The sequence below is a fragment of the Grammomys surdaster genome, unplaced genomic scaffold (assembly GCF_004785775.1).
Source record: "Grammomys surdaster isolate TR1022 unplaced genomic scaffold, NIH_TR_1.0 125934, whole genome shotgun sequence".
NCBI lineage: Eukaryota > Metazoa > Chordata > Mammalia > Rodentia > Muridae > Grammomys > Grammomys surdaster.
The window spans coordinates 1,758,375-1,770,746 of NW_021620757.1; positions in this window are offsets into that span (position 1 = coordinate 1,758,375).

Genomic DNA, 12,372 nt, shown 5'->3' on the forward strand with positions numbered 1-12,372 from the left:
AGTTTGAGCTTGATTTTGGTATTGATTGTGACTGTGTCCTGATATTTTTCCCTCTTGAAATAAGAGAGTATTTTAGTGGAGCCCAGAGTTAAAAGACTTTGAATTTCAAAAGAGATTGGATATTTTAAAGAGATTGAAATTTTACTATGTAAGAATTTTTTTTTTTGTTTTGTTTTTGTTTTTCAAGACAGGGTTTCTCTGTGTAGCCCTGGCTGTCCTGGAGCTCATTCTGTAGATCAGGCTGGCCTCAAACTCAGAAATCTGCCTGCCTCTGCCTCCCAAGTGCTGGGATTAAAGGCATGTGCCACCACTGCCCGGCCTATGTAAGAATTTTTAAAGACTGTGGGACTTTTAAAGTTATTTAGATCTTGGGGATGAATAAGAAAGTAAGAGTTAAGGCTTAATAGTGATGTGTTTGTGTGTCAAGTTGACACAAGTTGGAGTTATCACAAAGGAAGGAGCCTCCCTTGAGAAAATGTCTTTATGAGATCCAGCTGTGAGGCATTTTCTCAATTAGTGATCAAGGTGGAAGGGCCCATTGTGGGTAGTGCAATCCCTGGACTGATAGTCCTGGGTTCTATAAGAAAGCAAGCTGAGCAATCAAAGGGAAGCCATGCTTTCTCTCCTGATAGGACAGAATTAAGGTCCAAGTGTGCTTGTATATGCAGAAATTCTGTAGATGTTTAATTAAATAGGACATTTCATTTCCTGCCAGGGATGATGACATTTAATTCCAGCACTCTAGAAAGCAGAGCCAGGCAGATTTCTGCAAGTTCAAAACCAGCCTGGTCTATATAGCAAGTTCCAGGATAGCTGAGGTTACACAGAACCTGTCTCAAAAGAAGGAAAGAAACTTTTTATATAAAAGTTTGTTGTGCTATTTGGATACTGATCTACCCAACTCAGGATTATCAGTTTTCCTCTTCAATCCTTAGGCTGATAATTGGCTCCGTGTGGCTCAGGGTGGTTCTTATCCTGGCCACCAAGAAGAAAAAAAGTGGAATAGGAACGCATAAATTGTCCCTATAAGGAATACACACATGGCTTTTGATAACATAGCATTCATTATATCTAAATGGCATGATTACCATAGCTGTAAGGAGAGCTAGTCCTATCATAGCCTGGAAGAGGTAGTCTTTATTCCAAGTCAGTGTCTACTTAGTTAAAACTCAGAGGTTTCTTGTAAAATTCTGAGGAGTCATAATGGAATGTAAGTAACAGTCTCTAACAAATCTTCTGTCAGAATAGACTTCATGAGAAGGGCGTTCCAGACAGTGCTAAGACTCCTGAGACCCACATTACACTATTTTTTAAACCTCCGTGGAGAGAGGCAGGATTATCTATCTCTTGAAATAAGAATTCTGGGGGCTGGTGAGATGGCTCAGTGGTTAAGAGCACTGACTGCTCTTCCAGAGGTCATGAGTTCAAACCCCAGCAACCACATGGTGGCTAACAACCATCTGTAATGATATCTGATGCCCTCTTGTGGGGTGTCTGAAGACAGCTACAGTGGCATTAAAAAGAATTTGTTAAAAAAAAAGAAAAAGAAATAAGAATCCTGGCTGGGCGGTGGTGGCCCACGCCTTTAATCCCAGCACCTGGGAGGCAGAGGCAGGTGGATTTCTGAGTTCGAGGCCAGGCTGGTCTACAGAGTGAGTTCCAGGACAGCCAGGGCTATACGGAGAAACCCTGTCTCAAAAAAAAAAAAAAAACAAAAAAAACCCAAAAAATAATTCTGACTGCTTGATACTTTTTTTTTTAAAGATTTATTTATTTATTATATATGAATACACTGTAGCTGTCTTCAGACACACCAGAAGAGGGCATCAGATCTCATTACAGATGGTTGTGAGCCACCATGTGGTTGCTGGGATTTGAACTCAGGACCTCTGGAAGTGCAGTCAGTGCTCTTAACCACTGAGCTATCTCTCCAGCCCCTGCTTGATACTTTTAATAGCTAATTCCGGTCATTGGAGATGGATGAAGATGAGAGATGGCTAGATGGAAGCAGGAGAGTTCCAGAGGTGGGTTTTGCTACACAGAAGTGCTGTGTAGCAACTTCCCCCCACCTGAAACATGATCAGAGAGATATTTGCAAGACAAAACACCCATACACATAAATAACACTTAGGACTTGGGAAGTTCTAAAGGGAGGCCCCCTAAGACTTGGGATATAACATACAAGTCTCAAGACATAAAAACTTAATCAGATTCACAAGGTCACTCACTTCCCAAGACTATATAAGCAGTAAATACTGAGACCCCGAACCTACTCCATCTTGGGACTAGCCTCCATCTTAAGAGAAATGATGTATAGCTGAACCCAGGCTACACCCAAGTACCAGGAAGGACCTTATGGCATGCCCTTGGCCCATACCTCAGAGTTACTCTTTAGCTACTTCCTAGCAACAGTCAATCAAAGATTAGTCTGATTGTTTCAGATGTACTTTCAGACTGTGATTGTTCATGGTTTTGCTTCAGAGTGCTCACCTGTGGCTTACGATAGTCATACAACTAGATGCCTACCAGACTGAAACTCCCTTGCTTGCTGGCCATTTCCTATAAAGCCTTGTCCTGCTGAGAGCTCAGGGTTACATCCTCCCATTCTACTGTGTCAGAGATGGCGATGTAACCCAAACTCGAACTTGTAAATAAAGACCGTAGTGCAATTGCCTCAGAGTCGGCTCCTTGGTGGTCTTTGGGGTTCACAATACTTCTTGGCACAACAATACCGCTGAAGAGAGGAGACTCTGTCATGTTAGAATGCCTGCAAATCCTGAAGAGAATGCCAAGCTCCAGGATTGCAGATTTTGCGAGTTGTCAACCATACAGAGGTTGCCTTGAGTTATCCATGACTCTGTAAGTAAACCCCAATAAACTCCTTAAGTTCATTTAGTTGGTGGTTAGTGGTACCATTACTTTGGTCATCAATTTCCTTTCTGGGTTGAGTAGATGTTTGTACATGCCTCCCTTCGAAAAGTGTCATACAAGGAAATAGCATATATTTTGAAGTAACTTGATTCTAGAAAGGGAGGATTATGTTGGGATATCTTCCAACTTGGGACCAAACAAGAAAAACTGGTTGGCATCAAATTTTGAAAGCTTTTATACCACTAAGGAGTTTGAATTTTTTTTTCCACACAGTATGAATTCATTGAGGGTTTTTGCAGGGGTTTGTTTGCCTATTTATTTGGATTTTTGAGATCAAGTCTTGTCCTGTGGCCCAGGCTGGCTTTGAACGCTGATCTTTCTGCCTTTGTCGCTCAAGTGCTAGGATTAAAGGCATGTGTTACCATACTTAATTCTCCTTAAGATGGGAAGGGACACTGACTGGGTCTTGAACCCAGGGTCTTGCAAATGCCAATCATGTTCTACCTCTGAGCTATATTCCCCTACTCATTACGTTTTCAAACTGAGCCGGGTAGTGGTGGCCCACACCTTTAATCCCGGCACTTGGGAGGCAGAGGCAGGTGGATTTCTGAGTTCTAGGCCAGCCTGGTCTACAGAGTGACTTCCAGGACAGCCAGGACTACACAGAGAAACCCTGTCTTCAAAACAAACAAACAAACAAACAAACAAAAAGTTTTCAAACTGGACAGTGGTGGTGCACGTCTTTAATCCAAGCACTTGGGAGGCAGAGACAGGCTAATCTCTGAGTTCAAGGCCAGCCTGATCTACAGAGTGAGTTCCAGGACAGCCAGGGCTACACAGAGAAACCCTGTCTCGAAAAAAAAAAAAAATAGAATAAGGTTAGGAATTAGTCTCTTCTGAGATGCATGACCTCACAAGCTCTGTGAAGTTTGCTAGGTTTCCTTCTTATTGAGTGAGCTTTCAGTCCAATTAGACAGTGGTTGGTTACTGCCAACATGTGAATCCCACTTCACTGTTCTGGGTAATATTTAAATGTCGGCACCTGGTCCAGGCTGTTGCCAGACAGCTGCCATTTTCCCGAGCCTCTGGCTCTGGACCACAGCTCTGGCTATCTAGAAACCCCAGCCCTGACACCCTGACACCCAGGAGATGCCAGCATAGTGACTGGCTCTTCCAATCCACCACGCTGTCCACAAAGCTCGACTGAACCCTGGACAATACCTGCCATGTCCGCAGTACCCGGTAGAATGAAGACTCTTAATGCTTAAAGATTATCCAATATATAAATAATCTAATATATATATATGAAATGCTCAATTAACAAGATGTCCAGACAATTAGAATTGTAAACCCCATTACCTAACCTTGATATTAATAACTACCTCTGCTAAAGACACTTGGATATCCGCTGCCATTTTTCTCTCTTCCTCTCTCCTCTCCCTCCTCCTTTATCTCCTCCCATTCCTCTCCTTCTCTTCTCCTCCTCTCCTTACTCTGCCTACCTCTTATACAACCCAGTCGCCGAGCTCTATACAAATTTAGTGAGAAGATATCCTATAATGTGGTCATAAAGTGGTCAGCCCTGAAGCCATATACAAACAGATTCAGCAGGGTTTTTTTTTGTTGTTGTTGTTTTTCCAGACAGGATTTCTCTGTGTAGCCCTGGCTGTCCCAGAATTTACTCTGTAGACCAGGCTGGCCTCGAACTCTCGAACTCAGAAATCCACCTGCCTCTGCCTCCCAAGTGCTGGGATTAAAGGTGTGTCCCACCACTGCCCGGCCAGATTAAGCATGTTATATATATAGTGTGTGTGTGTATGTGTAACAATAATAATGAAGAAGAAGCTTCTTCAGTTTGAGAGTAAGGAACATGGGAGGAATTGGAGAGAGGAAAGGGAAGAGAGGAAGTGATACAATTAAAATTTAATTAAAAATGTATAAAACTTGGGCCGGGCAGTGGTGGTCCACACCTTTAGTCCCAACACTTGGGAGGCAGAGGCAGGTGGATTTCTGAGTTTGAGAGTTCGAGGCCAGCCTGGTCTACAGAGTGAGTTCCAGGACAGCTAGGGCTACACAGAGAAACCCTGTCTTGAAAACAAACAAACAAACAAACAAACAAACAAACAGATGTATAAAACTTGCATTCTGTATATGAATATTTTGCCTGCATGTATATATGTATATCACGTCTTTGTTTAGTGCCCTTGGAAGCTAGAAGAAGGTGTTGGGTCCCCTGGAACTGGAGCTACAGGTGTGAGCTGCTATGTGGGTGCTGGGAAACACAGCCAGGTGCTCTTCAAGAGCAGCAAATGCTCTTAATCACCAAGCTACCTCTCCAGCCCCTCCTTGAAAAAGTTTTAAGTAGAGACTTGACACCATTTCATTTTATTAGTGACCCTCTCCTGAATGTATTAACAATGTACAAATTAAAGGTACAGATTAAAGGGATGTTGATTGTGTTGCTTTGAATGATAAATATCTCCCATACTCACAGGCGTTTGAATACTTGGTCCCCACTTTGGTGATGCTGCTTGGGTAGGTTTAGAAAGTGTGACCTTGCTAGAAGTACCTCACAGGGGTAGGAGAAGTGAACTTTGAGAGTTTATAACCTCATCTCTCACAGTTTGGTCTCTCTGCCTCATACTTACCATTGAGGATGTGAGCACTCAGCCTGCTGCTCTAGCCACCAGACTTACTTGCTGCCACGTTTCTTAGCCCTTATCCCTCTGGAACCATAAGCCCAAATAAAAACTTTCTTTTCTGAGTTGCTTCTGGTCATAGTGTTTTTTTTTTTTTTTTTTTTTTTACAATAGAAAAGTAACTAAAACTCTATTATTGACCGGTGACAGGACTTTATCCTCAGTGGATTAAGTAGCTGTGGGCTTAGTGAGACAGGAGCAGATCTGAGAGCTGAAAGTGACCTGGGCCTAACCGCATATTTTGAAATAAGGTACTATGAGAAAAGAAGGACCAAGTTTCTTTCCTGAATGTTGTTATTAAAACAGGGGGCAATATTCTGTATCAAAGGACCCCTTTTGATATGAGGGGGTCTTTTCTTTGCATTTAGTCTAGAATGAGCAGTTGGGGATTTGAAGAATGATTCTTTCCCATGAGATTGTTTGTGAGCTCAGGTTTTTGCATTTTCATGGATAAATCATGTTCTCTGGAATTGTATCTCTCTTTCGGCTTAAAAAAAAAACAGAGTGGAAAACAAGTGCAATTTTTCCCCTTTAAAAGGATTGTTAAGAGACTCAAGATACAACCCATTTGCATTGCTTCATGAAACTCTGAGTTTGATCCCCACTACCACATATACAAGGCATAGTGGTGCATGTCTGTAATCCCAGCACTTGGGAGTTAGAGGTAAGAGAGTGAGAAGTTGAAGGTTATTCTTAGCTACATTGTGATTTCAAGACCAGTATCCAAAGGGAGAACTTAATCATTACCATATTTGTTAACAAGGGCATGTTGTATGCTTCATTCCCTCCACATCTGAGTGTAAGTATAAATTAAATGTCACTTTTATTTCCTCAGATGAAGTGATGAGATGATAGCTGTACCTAAGCGTAATGACTACATAGCTTGGGCTGAACCCAGTGCATTTCTAACTTGGAAACATCTACCCTCCATAGTCTAATCTACTGTAAGTGCAGACCTTGAAGGTTTCAGCTTCTAGCCTCTGTCTGCTAATGTAAGCCTACAGTGTTTCAGCCTCTGAGACTTACTGCTGAATAAAGCCACCCTTCATAGCTTTTTCTGAACTCTGTCTGGTTCAACTCAGCTGTTCTGCCTCAAACTCTCTCCAAGCTGACTGATTCAAACTGGCTTCTCTTGGCTTCTGACTGAATTGTTCTGCTTAGAAAGACTGCCTCTGAACTCCATGAACTGAACTGCTCTGAACTGAACTACTCTGCTCCAAACTGAACTGAGATCAACTGCATTCAACTGAACTGCACTGAACTGAACTCTTTTTCTCTCATTGCCAGAAGCCAGGACCCTCGCCCCTTACCCTCACCCCCTACCTTTCCCCACCTGCACAATGTCCCCTGCAGCTTGGCAACCGCAAGATCCTGTTTGGCAGCTGCAGAAAGATTCAAGGCAGTGTATCGTATCTTCTGAGGAAAGCAGGTAGACCATAATTAAAGGCAGTGTACTGTGTAGACCATGAAATGTTCCAGGGCACAGGCCAAGAAGATTCTGTATTTTTCCACCACCTGGCCCCTCTTACCCCCTCCTCTTGTAAAACATACTATAAAAAGGTGCTTTGCGCTCAAATAGATGGCTCTTGACAAGCAATTGCTTCCTTGAGTCCGTTCTTCTCTCTCGCCCATTCTTTTTCAGGTTGTGGTCCTCCTCACCCCCACGAATTACTAGGACCCGCAGGTTGGGTCATCTCATTACTCTTTAAGTAGACTTCTATCTTGTATGTTCTCCTGAGAGTTGAGCATATCTTATCTCTGACTCACTGTCAAATCTCTCTCTGATTTGTCATTTCATCTGGCCCTCAATTAGACATTATTGTTTGGGATTAGAGGGGTGTCTGTATTCCAGCCCGATCATAGCTTTGGTTGTGATCTCTTGCCAGAGCAGCCATGTAGCTGGATTAAAATTCCACTATATCTGAGACCTGTTTTCTCTGACTCTTAAGTTTTAGCTCTTTCTAATCTCCATACCTTAATCAGGAATATTCCTTTGGAGTCATGCTACTAACTGGGGAATTTTGTCACTAGATGAGTCGCTGTGTGCCTGACTAAGGGACTCTAGTTCTAAATAGAGGATAAACATATCTTAATATGAACATTTTCTTGTGTATTGGTACAGGCAATTCACACCACCACATGTTAGGGTTCAAAAATTGATGAAGGACGACCCCAGACTCAAATACTATGTTAAGGCAAAGAGTATTTATTCTGCAGAATCAACTGGCATGAGGGGGTCCGACCATTCATCAAAATGGCAACCCAGAGAGGAGCTTGGAGGCTCCTTTTGTGCAGGGCTGGGGAAATTTTTTGAAAGGGTTAGGTAACCCCAAACATGATTGGCTAGGAGTGCAGCAGTACAATTTTAATTGGCTGATATGTTGTACCATTTTTGGTGAGGCTTTGAAGAATTCCAGGGACTGTCCCAAATTGGAACTGGTGTTATCTCTCTTGGCCAGATGTCCCAGGAACTGCCTCAACTCTGGGCTCCTCCCTCTAGGCCAAATGTCAGGTCCACTATTGACTAACAACCCATTGTCTGTGGCTCTCCTGAGGATCCTCGCCTGCTTCTTTGGGAAACTGAAACTTAAGGCGTAACACATGGCTGCCTGTTCTAAAATGGAGTGGATTAGGTCCTCTCACATGTAAGCATTTTGTGTGTGTGTGTGTTAATCATTTCAAATTCCCCTGTGTTCCTTCACAATAAACTCAAAGCCCCAAATTTAATTCCATATCACACTGATAATGATGTTTTAACAAGCTAATGCACCCTGCACCTTTATCATAGACAGGCACATATGTATTTGTGCTCATGAACACTTTTCTCTATTAAGTCTTTTATTATTATTCATTATTACATCAAGTATTTCATAAAGAGCAGCAATGAAGTCACATGAGAGCCAGGGTCCCTTCCCTAAATTCTTATATGATTTCCCAATTCCTCATTTTCACCTCCAGAAAGCTATCAGTTTATCTACCTCACACATATGCCATATCCCCAAGGTTTTCTGCTGATGGAAGAAGGGGCCAGTAGACGGGGGATTTAGCAGTATGCTCTGTCTTAGCTGCCTAAGTGGCTAGTGTAGTGAGTCTGGTAATACAGGGGTCAAACTAGATTTGGGGAAATCACAGATGCAGCTGGTATCCTCCCTCACATTCCTTTGGCCTGCCTCTGATTTACTGCAGTTGTGGCAGCCCCGACTCCACCACCCTCAGAAGTCACTTTCCAAAGGCTTCTGTAGAGGAAGGAGACTTCCCTTAAGCAATGGTCCTGCAAAGGGGAAGCTACTGCTTCCGGAGCAGATGTTACACACTGGAGGATGAGAATCGCAAATAAACCTCCTGACTTAAGAAGGGGACAATTATGAAAGATTCTAAGATTCCCCAAAGAACACAGCTTCCTGCCTCACTCTCAAGGTGTATCCCACCAAGTCACATCGCATGAATTTAGCTTGACAAGTGCTTGGTAAGAGGGAATTGGAACAAGTGAGACGATGCTTTCCTCATGGCAAAGAGCAGACACAGCAGAAATGAAGTGTCCTGAGATCCAGGGTCCCCTCCCTAAATCTTGACACAATTTCCCAACCCCCCACTTTCAGCTCTGGAAACCTATCAGTTTACCCCGTACACATATGCCATATCTCCACACTTTGCTGCTGCCAGAAGGAAGAAGGGGACGATAGATGGGTTATCTCACTCCTAACACACAGGTCTCCCCGCCCTTCTTAGATCTGAATAACAAAAAAGAACTCATACTCTTATGTTATATTTTCAAAATCTTTAATAGTTTTAAATTACAAATAATTATTACTACAGACAATTACAATTACAGCTTCTAGTCCAAATCTCCAATTTTGTTTTGGAAAGTTAGTGGACAGAGAAGTAACTTTAAAAGCATCATGACAGCCAGCAAAATGGCTCAGCAGCTAAAAGCACCTGCATGTGAGCCTGACATGGATTCCATCCTGGAAATCCAGGAGGGAAGGAAGGAGTTGACTCCTGAAAACTGTCCTCTGATCACCCAGTCACTGTGCCCACAGTCTCTCACACAATAGCAATAAAATATAACGACAACAGCAACAGTAATAATACCACAGTGAAGCCAGCGTCAGGGTCTATTGACAGCCACAACGTCAAAAGTACTTTGTTACCTCGTGTTGTGATATGCGGACTCGGAATGGACAGTACTACATGAGAGCATTTCTAACTTGTATATAAGCCGGCGGTGGTGGCGCACGCCTTTAATCCCAACACTTGGGAGGCAGAGGCAGGCGGATTTCTGAGTTCGAGGCCAGCCTGGTCTACAGAGTGAGTTCCAGGACAGCCGGGACTACACAGAGAAACCCTGTCTCAAAAAAAAACAAAAAACAAAACAAAACTAACTTGTATATAGTTTGCTAAATGAGGAAACTGTGTATGTCCTGCAGCTGTGGTCAATTTGGAGGATCCTAATTTTGTTGGCAACGTTTAACACATCAGGAGGTAGTCAAACACGTGCTTCTCTTGGTTGAGCCTGATCATGATGTTGCCTTTGGTTCCATCAGTCTCATAGTTTGATACAGCCCATTTGATCGAGTGCTTACGAGCCTTGACAGCCACAATAGACAGTTTGTTGTCTTCTGGAATCCCTGTGCTGACTCGATGGCCATGGTCAACTTGACAGCATAGTGGTCAAACTTGTTTCTTGTAGGGACACTCCAGCATCTTGTCTGTGAGACATGGGTGACATGAATGTCTTTTGTGTGTGTGTGTGCCTGTGGACACCTTTCAGCACAACTATCCTGGCTTTTGAAGCCTTCACAGTGGCTTAGATTCTTGGAGGGTCTAGGGGGGTGGCCTTTGCTTTTGGTTCTACCTTGGTAAAAAGGCCTAAGTTATATTTATTGCTTATTGTTTTAAGTTTCCTTTTTTTCTTTCTTTTTTTTTTGTTTTTTGTTTTTTGAGTTAGGGTCTACTATGTAGCCTTGGCTGACCTAGAAATCTATGTAAATCAATCTGGCTTTGAATTCACAGTGATCCACCTGCCTCTGCCTCCTAAATGCTAGTACTAAAGATGTGCTCTTCGTACCCAACTGATGTAAAAAAGAATGTATGTGTGTGAGCATATTGTGGTTTTATGGGTATTTGTGCATGCAAGAGACCTCGGATGTTCAAAGATGGTGTGAGCCACCATGTGGGTGCTGGCAATGGGACCCAGGTTGTCTGCTTGAGCAGTGTAAGACCACCAACACTCACAGTAAAAACACTAGTATTTTAATTACATGGTAATTACTATTTTAGGGTAGTGTGGTTGTTTGGATATGCTTGGCCCTGGTAGTAGCACTATTATGATGTGTGGCCTTGTTGGAGTAGGTGTGACCTTGTTGGAGTAGGTGTGACCTTGTTGGAGTAGGTGTGACCTTGTTGGAGAAAGTCTGCTGCTGTGGGCTTGGGCTTTAAGACCCTCATCCTAGCTGCCTAGAAGCCTATGTTCTCCTCCAGGCCTTCAGATGAAGATGTAGAACTCTCTCAGCTCCTCCTGCACCATGCCTGCCTGGACACTGCCAGCTCCCACCTTGATGACAATGGACTGAACCTGTAAGCCAGACTCAATTAAATGTCCTTCTAAGAGTTGCCTTGGTCATGGTGGCTGTTAAATCCTCTTAACTAAAACAGATAGTAAGGGGATTTGGAACAAGGCGAGATCTTTAAAGTGTTCTTCAAGCTCTACCTTTTTGAATAGATTAATCCCTTCCTGTGCCTAGAGGGGTAATCAGCTAATGGGTTATTTGCAGAGTGGGTCTGTGATCAAAATCAGTTCAGCTGTCTTTCATGTGTGCCCCTCTACATGATGTCTCAAATCCATCAAAGACTCTGTCATCCCCACATACAAGAAGGCCCCTGCCAGATGTTAAGATGTCAGTGCCTTGCTCTCAGACTTCTCAGCTTTCAGAACTGGGATCTCAATAGTTCTCAATTCTTTATAAATTACAGGTCTGTGATACTCAGTTACAACGTCAGACCGATTGAGACGTGGACACAGAAGTCAGAAGGGAGAGGGTAGAATAGATGGCAGGATTACACTGCAAGGAAGACGGGGCCTCTTTTATTCTAAAACTGGAGCAGAAAAGGGAGGGGAGATATATATCGCAAAATATACAGTAAGTAGAAGTTCAACCATGCTTTACACATTTTTTTTGTAAAATGTATTTTATGTGTATGAGTGTTTGCCTAAATACATGTCTGTGCACCAGTTGCATGCCTGGTGCCCAGTGAGGCCAGAAGAGCGTGTTAGATCCCCGAAACCAGAGTTCCAGTTACAGATAGTACAGAAGCACCACGGGAGTGGTATGAATTAACCCCTGGGACTTCCAGAAGAGCAGGCAGTTCTCTTAACTGCTGACCGGTCTATTCAGCCACCCACTACTCACTTTTTTTTTAAGTTAGAATATGAGTGCTTCCTCCTCCGCCGCCTCCTCCTCTTCCTCCTCCTCTTCTTCTTCTCCTTCTCCTCCTCCTCTCCCTCCTCCTCTCCCTCCTCCTCTTCGTCTCCCTCCTCCTCCTCCCCCTACTCCTCCTTCTCCTCCTCCTTCTCCTCCTCCCCCTCTTCTTCCTCCCCCTCCTCCTCCTTCTCCTCCTCTCCCTCCTCCTCCTCCTCCTCCTCTCCCTCCTCCTCCTCCCCCTACTCCTCCTTCTCCTCCTCCTCCCCCTATTCTTCCTTCCCCTACTCTTCCCCTCCTTCTCCTCCTCCTCCTCTTCCTCCTCCTCCTCTTCCCCCTCCTCCCCTTCTCCTCCTCCTCTTCTTCCTCCTCCTCCTCTTCCT